General features: G+C 53.2%; 1 long non-coding RNA gene across 2 annotated transcripts; it reads left to right on the forward strand.

Annotated features, from left to right (window-relative positions):
* Window positions 1–723: 723 nt before the first annotated feature.
* On the forward strand, window positions 724–14844 carry LOC134810296 (uncharacterized). 2 transcript variants are annotated; one of them, XR_010157997.1, is made up of 3 exons: window positions 724–1104; window positions 1470–1607; window positions 13703–14844. It is a non-coding gene; the product is annotated as an uncharacterized LOC134810296 (long non-coding RNA). The 2 variants fall into 2 exon arrangements; XR_010157996.1 differs by lacking the exon at window positions 13703–14844 and adding an exon at window positions 2793–4199 and having other exon boundaries at window positions 788–1104.
* The last annotated feature ends 1288 nt before the right edge of the window (window positions 14845–16132 follow it).

Here is a 16132-nt window from a genome sequence, read left to right on the forward strand (position 1 = left end):
AGAAGAGGTATCCAGTGGATGCTGGTACCGGAGGCAGATCTGGCCCACAGTCCATTACAAATCCAGGCTCCTCTTTCCTCGGTGTGGAGTGTCTGGCTGAGAAGTAGCTGCCTAGCCAGGAACCCCATTTTTCAGACCCCTTTGTGTATAGGTGGGGCCGAATTTCTAGTTCTCCCCTATGGACTGTGTGCAAGGCGTGGTGTGCTGCTTTCAGATGGAAGGATCAAGAATTGGTCTTTCCCTGTCTGGCGGCTGCACAAGGAGAAGTCAGAGGTCTTCAAGTGGGCAGAGCCAGAGGAGGGAGGGAGCCAGGGGAGGCCACCCTGACAGCAGTGCTGGCGCTGGACTGTGACTGAGCAGGAAATGAACTTTCACAGGCTGAGCCACTGCGATGGGGCTAGCCTCTTACAGCAGTGGCTTTACCTCTTCTTTTTTCCATCCCTCCCTGGCAACTGTCTTGATCCCTGTCCGGCTGTCCAGGCCTCATGATCTGGAGGGAGGGCGTCCCGTTCCCTCTGACCTAGGCCCTTGCCCTGACTCCACGGTGGGCCAGATGCGGCCATCTTGGCCATCAGGCTCAGGGCAGACTGGGGCCTTCTTTCCAGGTGCCAAGCGCAGTCCCCACCTCAATGGATGCTGACAGGACGCTCTGGTGGCCCAGGAAGTCTTGCTTAGTCATACGATCCTCTGTGGATTAGTGTATGGGGACCCAAGCCACATGGGACTTTAGAAATCCCCCTCTCCCTCAGAAGCACCCGGGGAAAGAGAAGCTACCATCCGTCAGTGCAGTTAGCCTCGGCCCCACATCCTCCCTGACCCTGGCTTTTGTCTTCCGGGGGCTCTGTGGGCCTCCTTGTGCAGCCTCCCCGTGGTTCTGGGCTGGGGCCTCCTGCATTTCCATGGTTTCTGTGATCCTGCCTTCTCCCAAGGCCTCCCTTAACCTCTGCCTTGCTTCCCCTGACCTTTCCCCACTTCTCCCCGACTTCTCAGCTCTGTTCCCTGCAGCCCGCTCCAGGTCCTCCCCAAGGGATGCTGTGGCACAGATGCCTATGTCTTCCTCGGAACAGAAGCACAGCCAGAGACTCAAAGAGGTCATCTCCAGGGGTGAGCTTTCTCTTTGCCTCTGTCTTAGCAGAACATGAAGTCCCTGGAGGGAGACCATGGCAAATTGGATAAAAATCTCTCCGTGGCAGATTCACCTTCCTGGGATTAGCCCGACTCTCACGCTGGCCCTCCCCAGATGGACTCTGCCCTGAGTCATTGGTACCTGATGGCAGAGTGGGCAGCAGCTTTCCTCCCCTGACCTTCTCTCCCAGTCCCTGCCTCATCACCCTGAGTCCTCAGCACACTCTCTACCCCTGAGCCCACCCTCTCCCAACTTGAAGCTCCCGATCCTCTGCCACCAAACCATGACCCTGCCCTTCCTTCTGAACTCTGAGTGGCATTAATTGCCTCAAAACATTTCTTAGGCTAATCTCCCAGACTCTGGTCCCTGTACTCTTCTTTTGACAAGGCGAGGGCTCAGCTTCAATTATCCTGAGGCGGTGTTGAGGGGGTGGACATTGGAACAACTCTTCTGCCTCTAATCAGCTACCTGAGCAGCACAGGTGAGTGATTCACCTGAAGATTCTAAGCCAGCAGCATAGCCTCTGCTCTAAGGGACCTCATGCAGGAAACAGACAGACAAGGGCAGTGAAGTATTCTGGTACATGTGGTACTGTGAGGCCCAAAGGAGAATGGCCAGTTTCACTGGGGAGGGGCCGGGCTCAGCAAAAACCTCACTAAGAAGAGGGAGCGTGGAGCTAAGTCTTGAAGGATGGCTAGGTGTTCAGTAAATGGAGGAGACAGCGGTGGGGAGGGTGTTTCAGACAGACGGCACAGCCACTGCAAGGCCCTGGAGGGAGCATTGAGTCCCACACATGGAAGGGCCAGAGGGAGGAGATGGGGAACAGACAGGGTGAGAGGGCCTTGCCTCCCTGCTGAGGGGTCTGGCCTTTATCCTGAGGGCGGTGGGAGCTGCTGAGGGAGTTAACCCAAGGAGTGACCTGATCAGATTCGTTGGTTTCCTCTGCCCCGAGGTCTTCTTACTTCTGTCCCAACAACTGAGCTAGCCTCCCGCCCCCTGCTCGGGCCGGCACACTGTAGGTGCCCAGCATGAGTGCGTGGACACCACTCATGTCTCTCACCATTGTCCCTAAAATCAAACCCACAGTCCATGGAGGCTTGCCCTGCCAGCTCCTGAACAGCCGGCTGACCCACTCCGACGCCGCGGGCTCACCTTGGAGTAGTGCCCAAGCTGGGTGTCGCTTTATGAATTGGGCTGTTTTTGCCACCTGGGCTGGTGTCCCCACTCCCCACCCCATGCCACCCCCCACTTTTCCTCTTACCTGGCTCCTTCTCATCTGGAAGGTCTTGGCCACAGTATCACCTACTTGGAGAGACTTTCCTGAGTGTAAAGAAGCCCCCACCGCCAAGATTCTCCCACGATGATGCCCTTTCACTTTGTAGCACCGAACCTGGTTTGTTGTTATATAATTGTGGTTTGTTTGTGGTCTGTCTCCTCCATTAGGCTAAAACCTACAGGGCACATGGCTTTTGTCTTCCACTGTGTCTTGGGGCCTGGCACAGAGTAGGGTACCAGGACCATGTGTTGAAGGAATGAATGAGGCTCAAACCTCTGCTCAGACTCAGGGCTCCTTAAAGATAGGAATCTACCTCCGTTTTCAGCCTGGGCCCCCTTCATCCCCTGCACAGGGCAGGGACTGCTTCCGCCCCTCTCCCCTTTCTCCTAGGGTCCCTTTGCTGCAGGCAGAGCTGGAGCTGGAGCAGAAGTGTGGCTGAGGCCACTGAGGAAGCATTCACAGCTTAGACCTGCAGCCTCCTCCGACCACAGAGCTAATGCTGTGGAGCTGACCACTTGGCACCAGAGATCTCCAGGGAAACCCTGCCAGCGCCCTGAGCTTATGGCCTGGCCTTAAACCTGCACCACTGGCTTCAAAAGTGCCACATCCTCTCCCTATCTTTAAAGATAGCACAGCACCTGCCTTCATGAATCCATTTCAGTGAAAGCGTGGCTTAAAAACCAGAGCTGTACAGCAACATACACACACGCCCTAAACACATCCCCACTTCTACCTTCCATCTTTTCTCTTTCTGCATTCATTCCTCTGGCCCAGTCTCTGTGTCTCTGTTCCACTTATTTCTGTCTCTGTCAATCTGTGTCTCTTTCCATCTGCCTCTGTCCCTCGCTGCGTCTCTGCTTCTCTCTGCCACATTTTGTGTTTCTTTTCTGTCTCTGTCCGCTTGTGAGTGTTATTCTACATCTCACGCCTTCTCTGAGTTTTTGTTCATGTCTGCCTTCTCCTCTCACCCCCAAGGGCCCTGAGGTCCCCCCTCCCCTCATTCCTCCCTTCCCCCATAGCAACCACCTCTCTGGGTGCCACTAGCTCACGCTTAGCTCTTAAGGCAATCGTAGAAAGAAGAAAGGGAGGAGGATGCTAGCGGGGAGCTTGAAGCAAGTGGTGGGGCAGCAGTGAGAAGTAGAAGTAGCGCTGAATAAATACGCAGCTGTCTCTTTTATCTCTTCTTGGCAGGAGGCAGAAGCTGGGGCAGGGGAGGCTCAGACGAATGGGCAGGGAGGGAGATGGATGATGGGGCCCAGAGTGAGACGGGGAGACTCAGGGCAGCCGACAGGACTGAAATGAAGGGGGATGTAAGTTTCCACAACCTCTGGCTCCTGGCAGGAGACTCTCCACCCTGATTACTAGGGACAGGGAATTGTTTAGGAGTCCAGGACACAAAAGGATAAAATAAGGAGACCGTGGGAAGAGCAGTAAGTGTGTGTGTGTGTGTGTGTGTGTGTACGCACGCGTGCGCGCGCACTACTCACTAGTCGCTAGTGCTATTTGCTAAATATTTCCGGGTCTCCTCTTCCGAATTGCACTCCCTGGCCCCCTTGTGGTTGGATGGGGCCATATGACCAGTTCTGGCCAATGGGCAGAAGAGAAAGTGTCACTTCCCGGCAGAAGAATGTAATTGCCAATGCAACATCTTCCAGAGGTCTTTCTTTCCCTCTGGCACTATGACCAGCAAGCTTTGAGCTAGTGGCTTCTCCATCAGTCTGGGCCTTGGGGTGATATGATGTGCAGAAGCTGTGACTGGCATGTCGCGTGAGCAAGAAGCAAGCCCTTTGGTTTTAAGCAGTAGAGGTTTTGGAGTTATTTGTTAATGAAGCATAGCCTTGCCTATCCTGACTGATGCAGTATACATGCCTGTGATTGTGTAGGTGTCTGTATGGAGTGTAAAGTGTCCAGGGATGTGTGTTTAAGCATGTGTATGTGCCAATATTTATTTAATACATATAGAAGCATGTGTGTTTAGAGGTTGTGTGTGTGAATACAAGTCTTGGTATTTTTGGTCCACACCCAGCAAGTGGTGAAGAAGGAAAGTTTCCCTCTGCTGCTGTCTTACCTCCTGTTTGAGGTAGAAACACAAAGGGCCAGATCTTGGGTCCCGCTTGCCTCCTAACCACCCGCCCAGCTTTAATCTCCACGTCTTCTCTTCTTCCCGGCAGCTGCTACCCTCTTCCCTGAGTGTTCCTGGGGTGGCTACTGCTTTTGGCTGCCTGGCACAATTTCCCTCTCTCCTAGCCCCAGGCAGAGTGGCTGGTTCTGGGTTAGGTGTGTGGCCAGGGCCAGACCACTCAGACACCTTCCCCAGGATTTTGCTGCTGGAGCAAGCAGGGAAGTGGAGTGCACCTTCCCTTTGGGGTGATAGACACAGGAAGGGGTGAGATGTGCAGCTGTCCTTGCCATGGAGGGAGGAGTGGCCAGGCCGAAAGAAGCAGAGCTGAGAGAAAGGAACAAGATGTTTTAGATCCAGTGCCACCTGGTCTCAATAATGACATGGGCCAGTGTGTTTATTTGCTGGCTCTCCAAGGCTGTGGTGGACTTGTCTCTGGGAGGAGGGACAGAAGGGACTTGATCGGGAGGACAGAGGCCCATCCTCTGCTTCCTCCTGAAAAGGCTGCAGAACAGCCTAAAACCAGGGGGTGGGTCTTTCAGGCCCAGAAAGGGGAGTGTCTCTCTGCCAAGGACCAGGGCAAGGGTCCAAAACAGAGACACACAGCCCAGCCCAGGCCTGAGTGGTGGCTGGAGGGTATGGAGGTGTAAGAAGAGACCCCCATAGTCAGAGAGAAGATTCAGAAGCAGTTTCTGGAATGGACTGGGATCCCACCACTGGGGCTGTCCCAAATCTCCCTTAGCCAAAGTTTGGAGCTCAGCAGCCTGGGCTGCAATCTTGCTAAGTGATGTGAGCACCTTATTTAATCCCTGTGCCTCTGTCTCCTCTGTGAGATAATAGTGTAAATTTCACAGCATACTTCTGAGAATTAAATGAATGGATTCACATTAGTGCTCAGAACAGTGCCTAGTATATAGTGAGCAGCTGACATCGGCTATTATGATTTCCTAAACCAATGTGAATTGGGTTTTTGTTACTGGCAACTGAAATGGTCCTGGTTATTAATAATTCTCTCTTCCCAGGCTGATCAGCCAAGAAGCACCTGGTTTCACTACTTCTTTTTCTTCTGGTTCAGAAACAGAAGCAGAAATCCCCTTTAGATTTTCACCGCGTCTTTTGTCCTTCAATGGTAACTTTTATAGAGGGCGGTAAAACAACGCAATGGGAATTCCACTCAAGCAGAAACAACTGCAGAAAGCCTGGGTTGGGGCTTTCTGGGACTTCTATTAGGTGAGAATGTCCCAGGCCAGCTCTCCCCTACCCCTCCCAACCTGGGGTGGTTCTAGGAGGGTGCTGGGGGTCAGGCAGGCCTGGGTGGGAATCCTGGCACTTCTGACTGGCTGTGGGACCCCATGTAAACATACAATCTTGTAGAGCCTCAGTTTTCTAATCTATAAAATGGGACTAATAATAATAATAGCTGCTCCATGAGATTTTTCATGACATTGAAGTTAATCTGTATAAAGCTTTGGTCACTGGCACATACTGAAGTTCTCCATAGATGCTGTGGTTGCTAAATCATCCTGGTAAGAGACTCCTCTAGTACGTGCTTTAGAAAGCAGCTCTTCTGGATAGGCGTGGTGGCTCACGCCTGTAATCCCAGCACTTTGGGAGTCTGAAGCAGGCAGATCACTTGAGCCCAGGAGTTCGAGACTAGCCTGGCCAACATGGTGAAACCCTGTCTCTACTAAAAATACAAAAAGTTTAGCCAGGTGTGGTGGCGTGTGCCTGTAGTCCTAGCTACTCTAGAGGCTGAGGCAGGAGAATCACTTGAACCCAGGAGGTGGAGGTTGCAGTGAGCCGAGATCCTCCCACTGCACTCCAGCCTGGGCGATAGAGCGTGACTCCTTCTCAAAAAAAAAAAAAAAAAAAGGGGGGGAGAAGAGCAGCTTTTCTAATTGTTACCTGGGCTGAATGTGAGCTTCAGTTCCTCAAACTTTGGCTAAGGGAGATTTGAGACGGCCCCAGTGGTGGGATCCCAGTCCATTCCAGAAACTGCTTCTGAATCTTCTCTCTGACTATGGGGGTCTCTTCTCACACCTCCATACCCTCCAGCCACCACTCAGGCCTGGGCTGGGCTGTGTGTCTCTGTTTTGGACCCTTGCCCTGGTCCTTGGCAGAGAGACACTCCCCTTTCTGGGCCTGAAAGACCCACCCCCTGGCTTTAGGCTGTTCTGCAGCCTTTTCGGGAGGAAGCAGAGGATGGGCCTCTGTCCTCCCGATCAAGTCCCTTCTGTCCCTCCTCCCAGAGAGCCCTCCACTGCCCCCACACCCCCACCTGCCTCCTCCTCAGCCGGCCTCCAACTCTCACCTCCCTTTCCTCCAGTGTGTCTGCATTCCTTTTCCTGTGTCAAAATCTACTCAAATACTTCCTATCCTAAAAAAGTTCTCCCTCGCCAGGCACAGTGGCTTGCACCTATAATCTCAGCTACTTGGGAGGCTGAGGCAGGAGGCTCACTTGGGCCCACGCATTTGAGGCTACAGTGAGCTATGATTATGATTGTGCCACTGCACTCCAGCCTGGGCAACATAATGAGATCCTGTCTCTAACAAAACAAACAAAACAAAACACTCTCCCTGGGTCCCAGGCATCCAAGTCTTCATATCCTCTCCTGTCTGTCCTATTCTGAGTTCTCAACAGCAAAGCTTCTGTGACCTCCAAGCCCTGAATAGGCTCTTGATAAGCTGCCAATGACTAGGCAGGCTTCTCTGTCTTGGAATCCTCCTCCACCAGCACTGTGCTCCCAGGCCGACCTCTGTGACCAGCATGGCCCAGGCTCCCTGTGCCAGGGAGGGCCAACAAAGGGAGAGCCTCACAGAAGATCAGAGAGAGGAGAGTGAAGCCAAGATCTTTATTTTCCTGATGTGCTCCCTGCGGGACTTCAGGGGGCTGGCTCTTTGCTGTGTCTCTCCACACAAGGTTACAGCTCCCATCCAGCAGGCCCTCCCCATGGCTCTGTCCATGTCCCTTTGGGCCCAGCTCCCCTGTTCCAAGCCCTGGGGCTTCAGCATCTCCTGTTGATGTCCCTGCACCCTGCCCACACCTTTGCACCTGGCCTAAACCTTCATTAAACTCTCTTTGAATCACTCAGTTTGAATATACCTTGAGTTTACTGCCAGATTGGAATTGTTAATAGAGGGTCCAGCACCAAATCCATGGGAAACACCTGTGTTTTTCTCATTGGTGCTTTCTGCTGTATCTGATCGGCCTCCCTCCTTCAAGAGCCCCTCTATCCCGACCCCACCGCGACACAACGCTCCACCAGCTTCCTTCTCTCTCTGACAGTTCCTTCTTCGTCTTTCTCTGACCTAGGCCCTTGCTCTATTCTCTCTCCTGGGCAGTCGCCTCTATAGCCCTTGGGATTTCCGCCACTGTGTACATTGCTAGTCCAGCCTTCACCTGTGGAGCTCAGGACAGAATATTCAATTACCTCTTGGAAGTCGATATGGACACCCTCAGGTACCTCAAACTCAGCGTGTTCCAAACTGGACTTCTTCCCCTAAGCCTGCTCCTCCTCCCATGTAACCTTTCAGAGGGTGGCACTGCAGTTCACCCACACCCAGGCCAGGTACCCAGAAGTCGGCCTTGACTGTGATTTTGCTCACTCTGTCTTCATCCTTTTGGGTGCTGATGCTTGGATGTCCAGAATATTTATTGACTCTCCCTTTCCCCCAACCCAATCCTTATTACTCTGACATGGTTGGTTCCCCATCATCCCACCCCGTGTTCCCCTCCCTGGACTGTGGCAGAAGCTTCCTAACTGACATCCCAGTCTCTGACACCCACTCCAATACATCTCCACATTACAAATCTGAACTGGTGACTCCCCTGCTCAAAACTCTTCAGTGGCTCCCTGTTGCAAGCTTGTTGGATGGTGAACAAGACTCTATGATCTGAGCCCTGCCTCTTTCTCTTGCACCTTTGCCCTGGGACTATAGAGCTGTCTCCACTCCCCTCACACTCCGTGCCTCTCTGCCTTTGCTACACTGTCCCTTCTGCTTGGAATTCTCTCTCTGCCCCCTCCAACCACTGGCCAATCCTGGACAACTTTCACTGCTTCTTAAAGTGGTGTCACTTCTTCCAGACAGAGGCACAGTAGCCAGGTTTTATTTTTTGTTTGTTTGTTTTTAATCTCAAGGGGAATCCGGTATGTGAAGCAGAGGACGGGACTTGGCCATTGTTTGGAAGGGAATCCGGTACCTAAAAAACACCCCCTCCCCACAACACTTACACTACCTTCTCTGCATGCCTTGCGTTCCTCCTTCCTTGCTGTTTTCCCTAACTCTTCAGGACTGAGAATCCCCTGGGTCTGATGGTGGCTACAGCCTTGCAGCTGCCAGACTGTGGTGTGCTGAGCTAGTCACTTCACCTCTCTGTGCCTCTCTGGCTGGGCTATCTGATTTTCTGTTTCCAGAGGCCCTGGGGTAGGGTAATAAGCGGTTACTAAAAAGAACTGTGAAGGCAAATCTCTGAGGCAGCAGCGCCTGTCTCCGTTGGAGGGCTTGAGTCTGTGTGTCTGGCTTCCAGTGGACACAATGAAACCTTGGGCTTAGGCAAGAGGTCTTTTGTTCCTGTCGTGACAGCTCCACCTCCAGACCCCAGCCCTCCCTGAGGCTGCTGCTGCCGGGGCTTATGCTCCTGCTGTCTCCTCTGCAGCTGTGCGCCACCTGCCTGGGAGATGGAGCTGAGCTGGAGCTGAGGGAGGGGTGCATCTGCCTATGGCGGGGGCTGGGGAGGAGCTGCCGAGCTGTGTCAGGCTGCGACAGGCCCCTCACCCCAGCTGGGCTGGGCAGGTCCCTTGGAGGGCTGCTGGGAGCAGCAGCAGCTTCCTCTGAGAGAGGGTCTTATCTGCTCCAGCACCCGCCACCCCGCCCAGCCCCCATGCTTCCAGGAGTTAGCCTTGCCCTTTCCAGAATAATAGCTTCCCTCCCCGTCTCTCCGCTCCATACCAGCTGGCTCTGGAGAGAAGCTGGCGTCGGGAAGACCCTGAGGATTGGGGGCGGTGGGTGGTGAGAGGGAAACGATTTAAAACAGGGCAAGAGGGACAAGCAGAGGGAGTGACGGAGAAGGCGCACACTGGCTCCTGCAGCTCTGGGAGGCGGCCGGGCTTCAAAGACTTGCTCCGATGCTAGGCAAAGCAGCCCAGCAAGAAGCCTTTTTTCTGCCCCTCCTTGGGGAGCAGTTTTCAACCAGGGACTTTATTTAGGAAGGGAAAGAGAGAAGGGGAGTGGGGAGGGGTCACGTGGGCTCCGCTGTCATGGAAACAAACTCTAGGAGGGTGCCGGATAGGCTGCAGCCCGCACCCCCTCCTCGCCCCTCTGCGCCATGCCCCGGCTGTGGGCGCCCCCGCGCGGCCACCATCAGAGCAGCACGCCACCGCCCCGGCTGCACCCAGGGGCCTGGAAGCCCAGCCCTGGGCAGAGAGAGGTCAGGGAAGTGAGGACCCTGATCAATGGGCCCAGCCATTCCTCATCTCTCCACACATCCATCACCCATCCACTCACCGGGGCTCCTTCAGCTTACCCCCTCCATCCTGCCACCTACCAGGGACACTGTCAGTGGTCAGTGGAAGCCTCTGGGTGTCCATCCATTGATGGTTACTTTTCCTCTAGCCCCTTGTGCCCAGGAACCCCTCTTGGCGTACATCCCTCTGTCTTATCTCATTAGGTGCCTGTCCTGCCTCTCCTCTCCTTGCCTATTTAGTAGCGATGCATCTATCAGAACTCCGGAATCAGTCCTTCCAGCTGCCCCTGTGTCTGTTGTCTCTGAAACTCTCTCCCTCCATCAGTCTATATGTACCTACCCATCTATTACTCTGGCAGCCACCTATACATCATGCGGGCCCCATTATCCATCATTTATCTGCATATGTATCATTCATGCTTCCACCTATCTATTATCCATCACCTCTCTTGCAGCCTCTTTGATGTCCTGCACTCTGCCATCAGGGTTAACGCTGTCAGGCCTGCTTTCCCCAGCCCCAGAGAACAAAGAGACCAAAGGGACGTGGAAGGAACAGAGAGGCCACTGGGGGATGGTTAAGAGAGCTAGGGGCTCAGAGTTGAAAAGAGAGTGGAAAGACCCAGAGATGTGTCAGATGAAGCTGTTTTGCTGAGAATTCCATTCATTATCTCATTGTCCCTCTTCCCCCACCTCCCAAAAGATCAAGAGGGCCTGAGTTTGATTTGCAGCAGGAGAGACACAAGTGGTACTTGTTGGCCGAAAAGGTGGTGCTCTCTGGAGGAAAGGCTGCCTGTGGCTGCAGTGTCTGTATGGAGATGGTCCAGGCTTAGCGAGTCATGGGGCCAGGTAAAGATGGAGATGGAGCTGTAGACTGAGGCCAAGAGGGCCCCCACCACCATGTGCGCATGCACACACACACACACACACACACACACATACACTTCCGTGCGCGCTCATGCACGCATGCATTTCTGGGATCACAGAAATTTGCAGTCAGAAACGCTTTCCTTTGACTGAGGAATTCTTACTTAGCCACAGCAGCACAAATCCCTTGTGGGGTTGGTGTCTCGTGTTGCTTTTCTAAGCATCACTCCTCATGTTGTTGGTGATATTGTATAGTTTCCCCTGAGCACGGTTTCCTGGAGGAACGGGTAGACCGTGGCTCCTTTGTGCCTCTGGTTTCCCCACATCCCGTTTCCTGAGTGGAAACCTCTCTCCACGGCCCCCTTCTCTCCCCATGCCCTGCTCATGCTCGCACAAAAGCAGAAGGGCCTGGGGACACACTGGGCATGGCTCTGTCGTGTCCATTTCTGTATCCCAATTCTTAGCACAACAGCCAGCAGGAAGGAGGCCTTGTATGAGGCCAGATACAGGGCGGAAACTTCACTCACAGTTCTGCCCTGTCCAAAAGAGACCCGGCAGGGGTCAGATAGCTCCAGCAGTGCCACCTTATCCTCAGGGCACTGCCCTTAGCTCCAGACTCCTGAATGGGCCTATGAAAGATGCTGTCACTTCTGCAACTTTCCTCAAAGGTTCTGGGCAAGGGGACACCTCAGGGCTGTGTTTCCAGGGGAGGCTGATATGAGGGCCAGGTATTCTGGGGATGGTTTCTCAGCCCACTAACTTCAGACAAGGAGGAGAACACACCTGTTCTTCCTACTGGACAGGAAACCAAACAACTCTGCTTCCTAAGTTGCCTTGGTTTCTGGGGTTATTGGCATCCGAGTTTGCCAGGAGTGGAAGGCCTGGGACAGGAGAGGCAGGGGCTGGCAGGCCTCCCTCTTCACAGCTCCAAGGGTTAAAAAGCACTTAGCAGCAGCATATAATAAAAGCAAATGTAAGAGAAAGAATATCCTAAGGATTTAATAAACTGCAAACAAAATTATCACGATTCTTTTCCTAGCCAGTTGAGTTTTCAGTGATTAAGAAAATACAATTTCCTATAATTAAATCTTAACAAGAAATGTTATTAAAAACACTCTGTCCCAGCTCCTGTCATAATTGCATGCTCCCCTAGAACAGTAAACGGAATTAGACTTTGCAGCTTCCATGCTAATCCATGTGTCATTTTGATCAAATTTGTACTAATAACCTGTCTTCTTATTCTGAGATGAGGAAGGCAGGGAAGAGGGAGCCAGGCCCAGAGGGCAAAACTGAGCCCTGGCTGGGGAGTGGGAGCTGTGAGTGTTGGGTTTGGCCCCCAGGATGATAAGTGTTGAACTTACTGAGCACATGTGCACACTGGGCTCTGTGCTAAACAGGTTACACATATAACTTCACATATTCCTCACACAACCTCACATAATGTTGTTATGCTCATTTTACAGATGAGAAGACTGAGGCTCAGAGAGGTTTGGTAACTTGCCCAAGGTCACTCAGAGTCATCTAGATCTAAGGCCCCAGAGTGTGGCTATGGGGCTATTCTAGGGCACGGGCTGTCAGGTGAGAACATTCTCTGTCCTGGAGAACTGGACTGGCCTGACGGTAGCTGGCAGGAAGAACTTCCCTCTGCCGGGATGTGCTGGCCACAGAAGCAAGGGAGACTGTGGCATCCACTTTGAGAAGTTTCTTTTCCTTTGAAAAAAGCCACAGGGTGGGAGAGGACATTGTGGAGGGGCTGAGGGTGAGAGCAGAGGGCTGGGGTTTGTATGGTGCAGGGTTCTGTTCATGGCCCTGGGGTAGAGCTGAGATGAGCATTCTAGCACAGTTAAGAGGGATCGGCGTGGGTGTGGAGCCCTGGAGTTCAAAACTGCTGCCTCCACACATGCATGTGTATGTCAGTGTGTGTGTGAATGTATGTGAGTGCATGAGTATATGTGTGAGCATGTAGGCAAGTGTGTGAGTTCACCACTGACCCTGTGTATGAGTGTGTAAGTGCACGAATGTGTGTGAGTCATTGTGAGCATGTGTGTGAATGCAGGCATAGGAGTGTGTGAATGTGTCTGTGACTGAGTGTGTATGTGAGTGCATAACTGGGTGATGTGGTTGTATGCGGATGTCTGTGTGAGTGTGTGACTATGTGTAAAGGTGTGAGAGTGGAAATGTATGAATTGGGCACATGTCAATGTGTGCATGTGCATGAGTGTGTGACTATGAGGGTGAGCATGTGAGCATGGATGTTAGCATGGGTGTGCCCCTGGGGCCCCAGTCTGCTGGCGCTGATGGAGGGGCAGAGCCAGGCCAGCATGCGGGCCCTGGCTGTTTTCCTACTCACAGCAGCCCCCTCCCCACAGCTTCATTCCCTGCGGAAAGTGAGCCTGAAATTATCCTTAGCTCGCACGCTCCTGCATGCACACAGGCGCCAGTGCCTCCATCTCCCACTCCCGGTCCACTAATTAGCTCTTCTAATTAAGTCCCTGCTGGGATGGACAGGGAGGGCCTTCTCTTTTCCGGATCCTCTGAGGACCAGGTCATGCTGACCTAGAAGGCTCCACCCACTATCCCCATTCCCATTCCACAGCCCCTGCTGCTGTTCAGAGGAGCCTGGATCCAGGGAAGAGACAGAGGAGGAGGGAACCCCTATGGGTAGGAGTCCTGTTCAGCAAACACAAAACACCTACTATGTGCCCAGTACTGTGCAAAGCTTTCTGGGGAAGGAAGTGGAGATGACAAATGGGCAAGACCCAGGGGCTCCCCGTTCTGAGCTTCCTTCTCCCAATCACTCTGGCTCCGAACCTTGATCTCATTCTCCACTCTTGTCCTTTCTGGTACCCCCAGGCAGAAACCTGCCGCCTCCACCTTATCTCCTCGCTTCTCTACAGAGAGTTCCTCTTTGACCAGACGGCCTATGCATTGGGCCAGCCGAGCCCTGGATCATTCCTCCTTTATCAAAGTTTTAATCCTCTCTGAGGTCCCGTGCACTCACCTCGCAGCTCTCGTGGGAGCCCTTCCTGACTGCTGCGTTTCCTCCCGTCTGCTGGGGCCAGCTCCGGGCCTTGGCGTATGCCGCCTGCTTCCCTTTTTATAGGCTCCACCTGCCTCACTAAACATCTTTAAGCCTCTGAAATCAGAGGCCGTGTCTTGTGCCTCTTAACCCTTTACTGAGCCCAGCACATTGTGAGTGCTCAAGAATGTCTACGGAGTGACTGACGAACCAGGAAGATGGAGGAGATGGGTTCCTGCACTCCCTGTGCTCGCCCCGGAGAGCTCCTGTGAGATGGAAGAGAATCCCAGGCTCCTGGATCTCAGCGTGGACAAGCCTTAGCTGTCACCTTGTCTAACTTCTCCCTTCGAGCAGAGCCTGCCACGGGAATTCTTTGCAAGTGACTTATTGTCTCTCAGTGTGCCTCTTATTGTGTAAGAGTGAAGGGGTCAGGATATGCCGGGGGCAAGCTGAGCGAGGACGAGGCCTGAGCCGGCGGGAGGCTCTGGACCATGGACAGCATCACAGAGTCGGCCCCTGGAGGCAAGAGGGCGGCTTCTTCTTCCCCGCATCAGGCAGTCATCGGCTGCCAGGAGCCGGGGTGGGGGAGGAGCGGAGCCTCTCCAGAATCAGGGCAAGGTGGCTGAGAGCAGTTCTCTAGAAAAGGGGGCTGCTGTGAGCTGTTAGCAGCAGATGCCGATTTTGGGGCCTGGTAAGGGGGTGTGGGCGAGCCCCAAGAGCATCCACTACATCCCCACCCAGAATGCACTTTGTACTAGTCGTGGTTCCTGAGCCTGTCCGAGAAGAGCGGGGAAGAAGGATAGAAGGGTCTCTTGTCTTCAGTGCCAGCCCATGGGGCACCACAAGATGCCAGTCAGGAGAGGTTTCGCCTCAATCTTGCACTGAATTATCATCTGTCAAATGCGTGAACACATCCTGTGGCTTAGTCTGTAAGGCTGCTATAATAAAAATCCCATAAACTGGGTAGCTCAATAAACAACAGAAATTTATTTCTCACAGTCTTGGATACTGGGAAGTTCAAGAATAAGGCGCCAGCAAATTTGGTGTCTGGTGAGGGCCCTCTTCCTCATAGATGGCACCTTCTAGCTATGTCCCCAACTGGAAGAAGGGGCTAGCTAGCTCTCTGGGGTCTCCTTTATAAGGGTACTAATCCCATTTATGAGCGCTCTGCCCTCATGAGCTAATCATCTCCCAAAGACCCCCCACTTCTAATACTATCACACTGGCGATTAGCTCTCGACGTATGAATTTAGGGGGGCATACAGACATTCAGACCATAGCACCCTGCTTTCATCATGTTGATATTCACATCTGGGTCAATTCTGTCCCATCACATTGCCTGGCTTCATTTGCCCTCCCCTGACCTTGCATTGGCCCTCATAAAAACGTTCTCCCAACCCCATCCAGCCCCTGCTGCCCTTGCACCATCTGTGCTCACCGTCGCACCTCCCAGCCTCAGCTGCCAGAGGAAGGGTGGCCCCTGACCCCAAGACAGCCAGTTCAGACCTGTGACCCGAGCACATAGACTAGGCAATTGGGTTTCCTCTTTTGAGAGTTTGAATGAAGGATTCCAGAGGAAAGTTGCTGATGGTGGCAGGCTTTGCCCTGACACAGGCTGAGAAGGGCTGGAGACGCTGAAGCTTTGGGGAGGAGAGGCCATGAGTAGGCAGAGTGGAGAGAAGCAATGCTTGGCCTGAGAGAGGAGATCATGCGGTGCAGAGAGGCTGGTGGGCCAGGGGAGCTGTTGCCCACCCAGGGTCTCCGCTGGTTCTAGTGCCCTGAGCACAGCTGCAGGACATCCCTCGGTCCCTGTGAGATGCCCGGAACTTCCTGGAGGAAAGGAACAAAACTTTTGGCTGATATAGCTGATTACCTACCTAGTTACCAATCTAGCGCCATCCCTCCTTCTGCCTTAGCATGCTCTATGAAGAGGACCAATACTCTGGCCTCAGGAGATGAAACTATTGGCTTAAACCAACCAAGGTACTCCCGTCTACCTTTACTAGTGATTGGTTCAAGGGTGGGCATGTGACCCAGTTCCAGCCAATGAGATGCAGGGGGAAATACTGCTGGAGACAGGGAGCCTTCTGGAAATGATTCTCTTCTGTTTCTTTTCTTTTCTTTCTTTCTTTATTTTGAGACAGGGTCTCACTCTGTGGCCTAGGCAGGAGTGCAGTGGCATGATCTCAACTTACTGCAGCCTCGACCTCCTGGGTTCAGGTGATCCTCCCACCTCAGCCTCCCAAGTAGCTGGGACTACAGGC

This window comes from Pan troglodytes, chromosome 5 (genome assembly GCF_028858775.2).
Source record: "Pan troglodytes isolate AG18354 chromosome 5, NHGRI_mPanTro3-v2.0_pri, whole genome shotgun sequence".
NCBI classification, from domain to species: domain Eukaryota; kingdom Metazoa; phylum Chordata; class Mammalia; order Primates; family Hominidae; genus Pan; species Pan troglodytes.